Here is a 13,126-nt window from a genome sequence, read left to right as displayed (position 1 = left end):
AAATCAGTCGGATTCGTGTATGTATACACACATTATGTTTGTGTCATAACAGCATATGGACTTGACCACGTCAACATCTGTTCCTTGATTTGAGGGGAATCCCGATGATGCGTTGAAACGCGGTGCATTATATAACAGCGCCACCTCATCTCCCTCTGTGCGAAAGTTGTTGTTGTCCCCAGACGACAACCAGACAAAGCAAAATGAAGGCAACAATCTGTGGACAGGGAGACAGCAGGACATATCAGCAGGTATGCGTAAATCCACGGTGCCCGTTGATGGGATGTAAATAGAGTTGTGCTATCCATTACATATTGAAACCTTTCTTTGTGGGCTGGTTGAAAGAATTTGTGGGGTTTTATGGCCTCATAAGAATCCACCTGGAGCATGCTCCATCTTGTTTTTCTTCCCTTTCGAGACTTTCAGATGGCAAAAATTGGATGGTCGCTAAAATAACTTTGCACTTTACTTCCACAAAGCGTGAATACAATACGTGCTTCGTTTGGGAAACCCAGGATAGACAAAAATGCTCTGTTAGATCATGACACAGACTTTTTAGGAGTTTTAGGAGAAAGGGGAGAAAATGTCCCCAATTTTAAAATCAATCCAGATGATGAATTTGCATTTTATATCTTCCATATACAGCACATCTGTACCCATTTTCCGATTAGATTTTTTTACACCACTTTTCCATCTTATGACCTCTGCTGCTTTTAATTGTAGCTTTCTGTTCACTCCCAATTCTATATCAGATGTCCCTCCTGTCAAATAAAGGTCGCCTTTCTCTCACATCTTTTGATATACAGTGGTACCTCGGTTCTCGACCATAATTCGTTCCAGGACCCTGTTCGAAAAGCGATTTTTTTCGAACACCGAAACCACTTCTTTGCTCCTGTCACTTGCGAGTTGACAGCGGGGGGGGGCTGCCTCTCCCGGCCGTTCTCCACCCGCTGTCATTCTCTAATCACGGACACGGGGCATTTATACGGTTCGCGATCACCTCGTCAATGCCGGATGATTGACTCACCTCGCCACCGTACCTGGACTCTTCCTTCGATGCGCGAGTGTATCCGGTCCGAGGTATTTTCCCTGCGTCCCGTAAATTTATGTCATCTTCCGGGATTGCGTAATTTTGCACCCTCGTGTGCCATTTGCTTTTTGGTGTAGTAAGCGGGTCGGATCACCCCCTGCCTTCTTATTCGCTGTGTTTTCTTTGATTTGTGAATAAACATCCTGCTTGGGTAGTACGTGTCTGTTTTGGGATCCCAAACATTCCACTACGTTCCGACGAGTCATCTGCCGTCACTCTCGCTCGGAACGTGACAGCTTCGGATGACTCGGCTACAGGATGTTCTTTTCTCTTAAAATATCTATCCAATGACACTTGCTCTCATTCCCACGGTCACATCACTAGATTTCACAGCCTCCTTATTCTTTAATATCATACTGATCGTAGATTTCGCCATGCTGTATTCCATCGCCAGATCAGACACTCGCACACCTCCTTCATATTTTGCGATTATTTCTTTCTTAAATTCAATAGTTGTACGCACTACTTTTCTTTTGTCACTTTAAGCAGCACTTACTTTTTTTGGAGGCATGATTAGGGGCTAAAACTCTTCGTACACCTATATTAAACGCTAGAGCAAAACGCAGCACGTCCGCTAGCGACAACAGTTGGCCCGTGCGCCGCTCAGCTCCCCACCCTCGCGTACGCACTCACGCGTCGTATTGGCATTCGAACTCCGATTGATGTTCGAGCACCGAAGCAAGAATATCTCGAATATTTTGTTCGAACACCAATTTGTTCGAACACTGAGGCGTTCGAGAACCGAGGTACCACTGTACAGTACTCCACTCTGTCCCTGATATGAACACATTTTTTCTCATTTCCTCTGGGCCTTATTTGCCCCAATGAGAAATAGGATTCTCTCCCTCCCTCATGTCGCCCAGTGTTTTTCTTACTTTGATTCACGCTTATTATAAATTCACCCCCAATGTATTCCAATGATGTGTTTGTGGTCAATTGAACTTTTCATTTTTAGTTCTTACATATATCAAGCTGTGTTATATAGAGCAGGTTAGAACATCACAATACTTTAGTCTTCTTATATACAGTACTGTATTATTATTATTATTATTATTATTATAGAATTTGCTCATGGCCCCTTCGGTCAATGTGGTGAATGAGTGAATAGTAGATAATTCAATGAGCTGTAAACGTAGACTTTGAAGTCCTGTTTGTGATGTAATATAGGGAAAGACATGCCCATTTCATGGTAAGATCAGAGCATTGTCATCAAATGGTGAGTATAGTTTTGCTTTTTTGATTGTTGCTGTGCTCATGACCATTTTGTGTTTGGGAGCCTTTTACTGAGTGTGTTGCTTGTTCTGTAGCCACAAAGGGACATAAGTCTTCTTGTGCCGGTCCCAAGCCCAGATAAATACAGAGGGTTGTGTCAGGAAGGGCATTCGAAGTAAAAGCTGGGCCAAAACAAACATGCGTATCATACCTCTGAAGATGGAGGTTACTGATTCGCTGTGGCGACCCCGGGAAAAGCCGAAAGGAAAAGAAGATTCTCCGACCTGTAATTATCAGCACATGTGGAGTTTTCATGCATCAAAAGCCATGTGTCACACTTCCTGGTGCACATGCGTCATTTTCTACACTTGTACTTGGCTGGGGGGTATATTCCCCTTCCTTCTTGTGCCGAATAGTTAGCCCCGTGCTACGTGTGTGATCTTGTGCATGCGACTCGAGCCGCAGGGAGGGACAGCCATCATTAGGGGCACCTCAGTGAGAGCGGGATTACAAGGCTATTACATAGAAATCACACGCAGACTGCTTTTCATTCGACACTGTAAAACACATTCCAGTGGCAGCGCACAAACAAATGCCAAACCGTGGTCACCCAACCTCAATAGCGCATATGGACACATGCTTATCTCATACACGCTCACAGCTTGCACGCACAAAACACGCAAGGCGGACATAGAACAAGTACCGATGTTTGTGTTGTCTTGTGTGTCATGTGACTTCAGTGATGTCAGTGTGAGGTCAAAGGTTAGGGATGGTCTCAGCAGACAGACTGAGTTGAGATAGCAATGAGGGAGGGACGTCACTGAGAACACCGCTGAACAAAGCAGGGCAGTGGAAATGCTGCCCGTTACAGGCGCAAAAAAAAAATCACGATCGCCCCAGAGCTGCCCAGCGATGACAGTCAAATGGCACCAACATTCCTCCCAATCAATAACGGTGCTGGCTTCGTCGTGCTGCCGAAAAGGCGCAACCGCTCAGCACAGTCTTCTCCTTAACACACTTTGTGAAGCAGTTTACGATTTCTCTTGCCATCTGCAGCAAGCCTATATGAGCGTGCCACAGCTGGAGTGCCAGCGGTTGTGTTTGCTGGCAAAACAGTCAAATTGCCCACTAGCAAAAATGACAAGTCAATAGTCTGTGTTTGTTTGGAGACTGTCTGATTAATTGCATCCTTCTCAGACTATTCAGTGGAACAACAAATAAATCTAGTCAATTTCCCAATGTACTTCAAATAAATGCCAGAAGAGTACAATAAACCGCATACAGTATGTCCTCGTAATGTTTACGGGATGATTTTGCTTCATTGTTTTTAGTTTTTGTTCCCCTTTCCATGCCTTCGTTTTGTGGCTCAGCCTTCTGTCTTTTCCTACATCCTTCCACATTATTCCCTCGGTACAAACACAATGGCTTTGTGCCTTGATTGTGGGGCATTCTGTTGACGCAGTGGAACATTAATTGGACAAATATGCATCACACCAGGGACATAATAATAATAATAATAATAATAATAATAATAATAATAATAATAATAATAATGATAATAATGATAGTTGTACTAAGTTCATCCTGTCTACTTGATATCTAATTTAAACCAGATTCTTTTCTTACACAGTGTATTGTAGGTGTTCAATACACTGTAAGAAAAGAATCTGGTTTAAATTAATAATAATAACAATAACAATAACAATAATAATAATAATAATAATAATAATAATAATAATAATAATAATGATAATAATAATAATAATAATACATATCATTTATAGCGCCTTTCAAAACTGTCAAGGACACTTTACAGTCAGATGACACACAAGTTTATCTGAGGGTTCGCGACGGCAGCGAGGCGTGCCATTGTTGACTCAACTCGGAAGTAAGACACACATATATAAACAATATACAATAAAGATGATTCTGATTTTGATTCTGATTCTGATATGTATATGCAGTCAAACTTTGGTTTTCGAATGACTTGTCTTCCAATTTAGTTTTCAAACAAAAACTTCGGATTTTAATGCTTTATATAGTGTTATATGTTATTTGCTATTTAGTTTTTTTGTTCTTTTGACCGCACGACTGCGCCGCGAGATTGGCTGCCTTTCCAGCTGCTCCTGTTTTTCTACTTTCATTCCTTTCATAATTTTGCTGCTGTGAAATGTATTTTTTTCCACTGCGAGACTAATAAAGGCAAATCCAATCTAATCCAATATGATCGAAATTCGGTTCTCGACCGAACTGAGCGCACCTGAATGCACCACTGGACTACCCTCTGCTTCCTTATACATCATTTCCTCATTCATCACTTCCTTTTGCCGTGCCTTCCTCCTTGTGACCGATGCATTGGTATAGTTGAATATTTTTTGTATTTTATTTTTTACGAAGAAGCAGACATGTTTGGCTGAGATCTCCGCAAATCAGGCGTTATTTTCATGTAGCGTTCAATTGTGAGCAGGGGTGTTTGTATTGTTCAATTAAGATTTCAGAAAAGCGGACGAGCGCTGAACCGATCGGCAACATGGAAACAATTTGTTCTCAAGTCACGAAATACCAAAAGATGTCAAATTAAGCAAGATGACATTGGGGCGATGAATTCAGAGAGAACATTGAAATGGCAACTGCACTGGGAACTCACAATGTACTGTCACGACCAGACACAACACTATTAAATCAAATTATTTCACTTACAACTGAATTTGGCATTATTTGATTGATTTCAATCTTGCGTCGTGTTCTCCTGCTAGTCCGGTTTGAGCATAACAGCTGGTTATTGTGTATTGTCAGCTGTCGCTCTGCCTTCCTTGTCCAGCTGCTCTCTCTCCTCCTGCAGACGTTGAGCATTCTGGTCTCTGTACTTTTCCACGTCTGCAGTCAAGTGCACAACAATAAAAGCTTAACTGCAGTTGCTGCTGCGTCCGCACACACACACGAATGGCAGGCCGGCAGTGTGTAACGCAGGATGATCATTCACAGACATGTTTTCATTGTGTTCAGCAATGACATGCTTTCATACAGCTACAATTGTGCCTCTTGGCTTTATGGGAGCTTCCGCTGGAAAATAAAATAACATAACATAAAAAGAGATGGTGTGCAGAATTGATTCAATTTTATTTTTCCCAGTGGTTGCACAAAATAATCTCTTCTCGATCGTCCGGGTAGATACATTTAAATACAGAAGACCAACATTTATAATAATAATAACAATACATTTAATTGCAAGCGCCTTTCAAAACACCCAAGGACACTTTGCAATAAAAACAATAAAACAAAGCACATAACAATAAAACCATAGGTAAAATGACAAATAATAAAATAGCCGATTGAACTAGACATTGAAAGCAATTTTAAACAGATGGGTTTTGAGGTGGGACTTGAAAATAGGGAGGGAGTCAATATTACGGATGTTGGGTGGAAGTGAATTCCAGAGTTTGGGAGCAAAGCGGCTGAAAGCTCTGCATCCCATCGTGGTGAGACGGGCAGAGGGCACATAAAGGTGAAGTGAGGATGAGGATCTGAGGGACCGAGAGAGAACGAAGATTTGAAGCAGGTCAGAAAGATAGGGAGGGGCAAGGCTATGGATCAGGGGTCGGGAACCTTTTTGACGAAGAGAGCAATAAAAGTAAAATATTTAGAAATGTTTTTCAGTGAGAACCACAACACGCGAGCACACACGCACGCACACACACACACACACACACACACACACACACACACACACACACACACACACACACACACACACACACACACACACACGCACAGCGGCCACTTTTCAACAAAATGTCAGAATTTAATAATCAAAATAACTGTGATAGTACTCACTGTTAACATGAATGGTTTTCCGTTCCTCATGTTGGTAAAAATCCAGCGGAACGATCGGAATGAAAGTCAACTTGCCGGCTCCATACGCGAAGTTAATGCTAGCTAGCCTGCACACGGCTCATTAGCTTCCACACTTGCTATGCAATATACTTCTCACAGAAGTATATTGATGCTAACGTTAACATGGGGCTTGTTAACATGTAATTGAGATTCAACTGTTTCGTCGATGGTATTGTTTCATTGCAAATTAGAATCAGAACCTTTTCTCTCCACAAAGGTAAAACCTCGGTGTATTCAAGCTGAAGTATACTTTGTTTTGACTCCTCGGGCTCATTTAAATGGGCGTTTACCTGTTTCAACTGACGGCCAGTATCATCCAATCAATCATAATTGCGCTTTCCGACAACGTCGGTCAGTGTCATCCAATCAAAATTGCGCTTTCCGCCAACCGCAGCCCCAACAGAAAATGAACAGAAAAAAGCGAGAATATGTATTTAGATTTATCGGTGAGCCATATGCAATCATCAAAAGAGCCATATATGGCTCGCGAGCCATAGGTTCCCGACCCCTGCTATGGATGACTTTGAATGTAAACAGAAGTATTTTGAATTTGATTTGATGTTTAACAGGGAGCCAGTGGAGCTGCTGGAGGACAGGGGCGATGTGGTGAAAGGAGGGGGTTCTAATGATGATCCGGGCTGAAGAATTTTGGACGAGTTGGAGAAATTTCTGATTGACACAGAAGAGAATTGAGTTACAGTAATCGATGCGGGAGGTTACGAGACTGTGGATGAAGATAGCAGCGGAGTGAGGGGTGAGCGAGGGACGGAGACGGTTAATGTTACGGAGGTGGAAATAAGCAGGCTGAGTTATATTATTTATATGAGAGTGAAAACATAGTGAGCTATCGAGGATGACACCCAGGCTCTTGACCTGAAGGGAGGGGGACACGTTTGAACTGTCAATGGTGAGAGAGAAACTGTTAGTTTTGTGTAGGGTTGATTTGGTACCGACAAGGAGAAGTTCAGTTTTTTCACCGTTAAGCTTGAGAAATTTATGGGAAAGCCAGGATTTAATTTCTGAGAGGCAAAGTGAGAGGGATGAAGGTGGGAGAAAGGCATCAGGTTTGCTGGTGTCACGGTTTGCGAGGTGGTGATGGCGGGTGCGGATCCCAAAAAGCAGGCAGAAGGGAGCAGGAGGTTGTTTGACAAATTGTATTAAAATAAAGTCAGCAGGAACAAAATGTAACACATCAAAATGATCTGAATGGAAAAAATACAAAGTAGCAAAAGAAAACCAAGTGTAAAAGTCCGCCAAGGTTAAACAAACACGTACACGATGCATGCTGCAACCAAGCAGCAAACAAACAATGAATCGGCACCGGATGATCGTGACAGGTGTCCTTTTAAGTGTCTTTGATTATAACGACCAGCACCTGCGAGGCTGCCGGCAGGGCTGACGTCGCTACCCGCTGGTCGCCAATCTGATCGGGACGGACATTTGCTGACAATCAAGTTAAAACTGCGGACGCTTTTCCACCTCCTTACTGCGTCTAAACGTCGTGTCAAAGAAACGTTTCTGCGTTACCCAGCGGGATAAAGTTGTATTATTGTTGACGTGACTCCTAAACATGCCGAGAGGCGGGAAAAGAAGACCAAAAATAAAAGCACGCCAAGGTTAAACAAACACGTACACGATGCATGCTGCAACCAAGCAGCAAACAAACAATGAATCGGCACCGGATGATCGTGACAGGTGTCCTTTTAAGTGTCTTTGATTATAACGACCAGCACCTGTGAGGCTGCCGGCAGGGCTGACGTCGCTACCCGCTGGTCGCCAATCTGATCGGGACAACCAGCACCTGTGCAGGTGCAGGCGGGGCCGACAGCGCCCCCCGTTGGTCGCCAACCAGATCATGACAGTACCCCCCCTTCAAGGGGCTGCTTCCAGAAGTCCCAACAGTCTCCCAAAAGGTCCACTCGCCAGGGAACGGTCGGTGGAGAGGGCAACCGCTGCCTCTCCAGCATACGACAGGCGGCGGCCTGATGGGAAAGGGACTCGGCCCGGGGTGGACGAAGACGCGGCACGGATCGTCGTGGGCGTGAGTGCGATCCCTCTCGCACGTTCACGCGACGGCGCATGGCTCTGCGTGGACGTCGAACTGCCAGGCGCAGAATGGCACCCCGTACGGCCGTATGGGACCAGGTCTCGGCCGGACGCCGACGTGGGAGTGAACTGCCCGGCTCCGGGGGAACGAGACCAGTCCAGAGCTGCTCCGGGATCCAGCGGTGAGTGGGGTCTCGGACTGACGTTGACGCGGACGTTGCACGGCTCGTCGTGGATGAGACTCAATTCGTCATGCACGACGACAGCGTGGCTGGACGTGGGCGTGCAATGCCAGTCACCCAGTGTCACCCTGGACGGCCACCTGGAAGGAGGTCTCGGCCGGACGTTTACGTGGACGTTGCGGCTCGTCGAGTGACGCAATTCAAACGCGACGAGGCTTGCGCTAACGTGGACGTAGCATTGCCAGGCACAGGGTGGAAATGAGACGGGTCCGATGTACCTGCGGGATCCGATGGTTGGCCGATTCATTCTTTCACGTTTTGCGAGGTGGTGATGGCGGGTTCGGATCCCAAAAAGCAGGCAGGAGTGAGCAGGAGGTTGTTTGACAAATTGTATTAAAATAAAGTCAGCAGGAACAAAATGTAAAACATCAAAATGATCTGAATGGAAAAAAAATACAAAGTAGCAAAAGAAGACCAAAAGTAAAAGCACGCCAAGGTTAAACAAACACGTACACGATGCATGCTGCAACCAAGCAGCAAACAAACAATGAATCGGCACCGGATGATCGTGACAGGTGTCCTTTTAAGTGTCTTTGATTATAACGACCAGCACCTGCGAGGCTGCCGGCAGGGCTGACGTCGCTACCCGCTGGTCGCCAATCTGATCGGGACGACCAGCACCTGTGCAGGTGCAGGCGGGGCCGACAGCGCCCCCCGTTGGTCGCCAACCAGATCATGACAGCTGGAGAGGTAGAGTTGGGTGTCATCCACGAAGCAGTGAACTTACGGAAAATATTGCCAAGAGGGAAGTAGGTAGATAATAAAGAGAAGGGGCCCCAGGACAGACTTGAGGCCTTGAGGCACATCAGAGGACACAGGAGAGGACCGTGAGATGAACGAGTTGAATTGGATAAATTGTGAGCGATCAGAGAGATAGGAGTGACACCAGCGAAGAGGGGTGTGCGTGATGCCTAGGGTGGAAAGTCTGTCGAGCAGGATAGGGTGGGAAATGGTGTCAAAAGCTGCGGTCAGGTCGAGAAGGATGAGGATGGAGAGTGAACCGACATCGGCTGCCATGAAAAGATCATTCGTGATTTTTAACGAGAGCCGACTCAGTACTGTGGCGGGGGCGGAAACCAGACTGGAATTGTTCGTAAAGGTTATTGTGAGTGAGGTGAGAGTGAAGCTGGGACGCAACTGTTTTTTCAAGGATTTTGGCGATGAATGGAAGGTGGGAAATAGGACGTAAATTATTGAAATTGTTTGAATCTGAGCCAGTTTTTTTTCAGAATTGGAGTAACAGCTGCGGTTTTGAGTAGGATAGGAACAATTCCAGTTGATAATGAGGAGTGAATAATGGTTGAAATAAATGGGAGATGAGAGGGTAGGCCTGACTTGACAAGGATAGTAGGGAGGGGGCCGAGTTGACAGGAGGTATTCTTGGATTTGGTGATAATGTCTGAGATTATAGAGGGATGGGGGAGTTCAAAAGCAGAAAGTAATTGGGAAGGAGTAGAAAGGCTGGGAGAGGGGGGGACAGAGGATCCGAGGTGCTGATGGATTTTGTTGATATGTTTGCTAAAAAACATAAGCAGAACGTTGCATGTATCAGAGGAATAAAAGTGTGATGGGAGAGAGATAGGAGGTTGTATGATTTTGTGATAGAAGGAAAAGAGGACCCATGTGTTTCCAGGATTACAGTCAATGACTCCAGAGTATATTGCGATTTTGCGCGTGAGATTGAGTCCTTGTAATGGGTGAGGTGAGCTGTGTACATGTCCTTGTAAGTGGTGAGACCGGTCTTCCTGTAAAGTCTTTCCAGTTGCCGAGTTTTTGTTTTGACTGAGCGGAGATGGGCGGTGAACCAGGGGGCGGACTGGGTAAATTGGACAGACCGGGACTTTACAGGACCAGGGGCGTTGAGGGTGTTTGTGAGGTCCGCGTTGTACCGGGAAACAAGTTCAACAGGGGATGAGTTGTAGTCCGGAGTCAGGATGGCAATCATCTCGGCGAGGGTGGCAGCGTTGATGTCCTTGATGTTGCGATATGTGATGATGCGGGGTGGTTTGGGGAGAGAGGGTGATGGAAACGTTGAATGAAACCAGGAAATGGTCTGTTATAGGAAGTTCATTTGCTGTGTAATTCGTTGGGGTAAGGCCAGACATGAAAATGAGGTCCAGGGTGTGGCCTTTTATGTGGGTGGGAAAGTCCGAGAATTGATGCAGACCAAAGCTGTCAATTGAGGAGGTGAAGTCATTTATTTATGTATTTGTCTGTTTATTTATTTGGTTATTTATTTATTTACCAGATTATTTCTTTGCTTATATATTTATTCATGTGCTTATTTATTCATTTATTTTTAACAGGATGTCACCAAAGCAAACACAACAACAGGACGATGGCCTAACTTTTTTAGCTTCTTGTACATTTATAAATACTATGTCACAGGCCCATTGCCGAATGTATTCACGAATTGAAAAGCATAACGTGCAGCGCTATTCTCAAATTTGTTCGGGTTTTAGTTTTTCTTGCAGAGGGGTGTGGATCAAGCTCCAGTCAGACCTCTGGCAATGCTTTTCCCTTCCAGAAGGGGACAGCATTTGCCTTTTGTACAGCCACCCCCACTTCACAGCAGATAACTCCAGAAACAAATAAGCTCAACATAAACATTTTTTTTGTGATGAAAGAAGAGAGTCGAAGGTTTCTTACGCTGTATTGAATGTTTATGTAGTCCTAAAACTCAATCTTTTGTGGGTCAAGCAACTTCAGCAAAAATGACAAAAACTCTGGCACTGGAGTGTACACATTTGCATGTTGTCTGGCGGTGAATGAGTTAAAATGTTTTGGAACAATCATCATTGACATTATCATATTCAATACTCCCAATCAAAACTGAATCTCATTATCTTTTTCAAGACAAATGACAGAATATATTTTATCCAATTAAAAAAGAAGTTAACCTATTTTTTTGGCTATGGTTGTTTTGTACATGTGCTCATTTTAGTTCACACGTTCCCTCTATGCCTTGCAAGTGTAACAGAAAGAATAGCAAGAGAGGGTTTCAGAAAAGAAAGAAAATGCCTAATTGGCGTGTGAGTATTTGCATGCGTATGGACGCGTGTTATGCTTGAGGTTTTGTGACACCGTTTAAAAAGGCTCCGTTTGCGTGAGTCACATCAAATGAGAAAACAACACTTCCTCTTTATGGGGAGAATGTGCGTGTGAGCAGCACGGTAGGACTCTGTGTGTTTATTTCCTCCCTGTCTCGTGAGTGTGTGTGCGTGTGTGTGCATGTGTGTGTGTGTGTGTGTGTGTGTGTGTGTGTATGTATGTATGTGTGTGTGTTTGTGTGTATGTTTAAAATTGTGTATATGTGTGTACTCTATGGACACAGCTGCTGGGTGTGTTCGAATCGAGTCTCCGAGTGACCACTTCCTGTTCTACGGGTGTAGGTCAAGAAACCCAGATTGAATAACTTGGGACAACAAACGGCCCTCGGCCGGTGTGCAATTTATATGCTTTTCATGTCAGAGATGATGATGCCAGTACGACGGTGGCACTGTTTTTCTCAATCTGACAACTGTGTTTAGCTTGCCTTTGATCACCTTGCCTGAAATATTGGATGACAGATTCTGCTGTCTGAGGGGCGAAATGTGTTTGTGCAGCTGAGTCAAGGTCAATAGGATGTCAAGTGAGACCAGTACGCATTTTGCTGTTTTATGCTCAAGCACGGTAATTACAATCCCACATCAAAACAAGTGGTCCCAACTTGCAGTGTTGCTTCTGGTTTATTCCCACTCATAATGTGGGTTCAACTCGTCACGGGGACATGAAACCACCTCAAATGATTATTGGTAGTGGAAGAAAAATGCCTATTTCTTTCAAAATAATGGAATGGAGATCTGTTCTCAGTGCATTCACATGTCCTATTCTTTAAAGATTGTGCAGTGCAAATTACTGTATTTTCCGGTGTATAAGGCGTACTCCCAATGAATGTATTTACAAACTTTTTCCATATACAGTGATACCTCAGCTTACGAACGCTTTAGCTCACAAACTGTTTGCCTTACGAACATTAAATTCGTGAGAATATCATCTTGGCATACAAACTAGTTTTCGGCGGAACGAACCAAACCACACAGCGCCACGGTGGATGGCAGACTATTTTTCCACACCCACTTTCTTTGAGTTCAGACATGGTTTATCGAGTGGAGTACTTTTGCTATTATGGGCCAAAAAAGACCCCACCACAGGCTAGTGTTTACCCGAAGAGGACACAAAAAAAATTACGGTTGAGCAGAAGAAGGAGATCATCGAAAAACACGAACGAGTTGTGCGTTTGTGTGACTTAGCGTTCCAGTACCAGTATGCTAAGTTGACCATTGCTACGTGTGGCTTTTTGTGTTGTCTAACCAATGGTCTCAGATAATTGGAGAGGTTGAAAAACGTCTGTTGATTTGGCTTAACGAAAAGCAGCTAGCATGGGACAGTGTGAGTGAAGATATTATCGCAAATAAAGCACAGCAATTTCACTTGGATATCATCAAGAGGCAACTACATCAACCACCATCACAAAGGTAAATAAAACGACTTTATTATAGAGGTACAAGGGAAAAAAAGAAGGGCACTTTTGTTGAGTAACACTCACACACACATACACGAAAATATCAATAGCACATTTATTATACGTAAAATAATGTAT

The 13,126-nt window shown here is 44.2% G+C and overlaps 1 long non-coding RNA gene across 3 annotated transcripts in view; it reads left to right on the top strand.

Annotated features, from left to right (window-relative positions):
• Nucleotides 1-171: 171 nt before the first annotated feature.
• Nucleotides 172-13,126, top strand: part of LOC148888200 (uncharacterized) — a 38,047-nt gene continuing 25,092 nt past the window's right edge. For 2 of the 3 annotated variants that reach the window (XR_016117173.1, XR_016117171.1), the window contains exon 1: nt 172-251. This is a non-coding gene — a long non-coding RNA (uncharacterized LOC148888200). Of the gene's footprint in view, nt 252-11,613; nt 11,658-13,126 lie in introns of those variants that run through there. The other variant, XR_016117172.1, reaches the window with a different exon arrangement.

This window comes from Hippocampus bargibanti, linkage group LG14 (genome assembly GCF_051943395.1).
Source record: "Hippocampus bargibanti isolate YZ-2025 linkage group LG14, ASM5194339v1, whole genome shotgun sequence".
Taxonomy (NCBI): domain Eukaryota; kingdom Metazoa; phylum Chordata; class Actinopteri; order Syngnathiformes; family Syngnathidae; genus Hippocampus; species Hippocampus bargibanti.
This window is presented reverse-complemented; position numbering and strand designations above follow the sequence as displayed.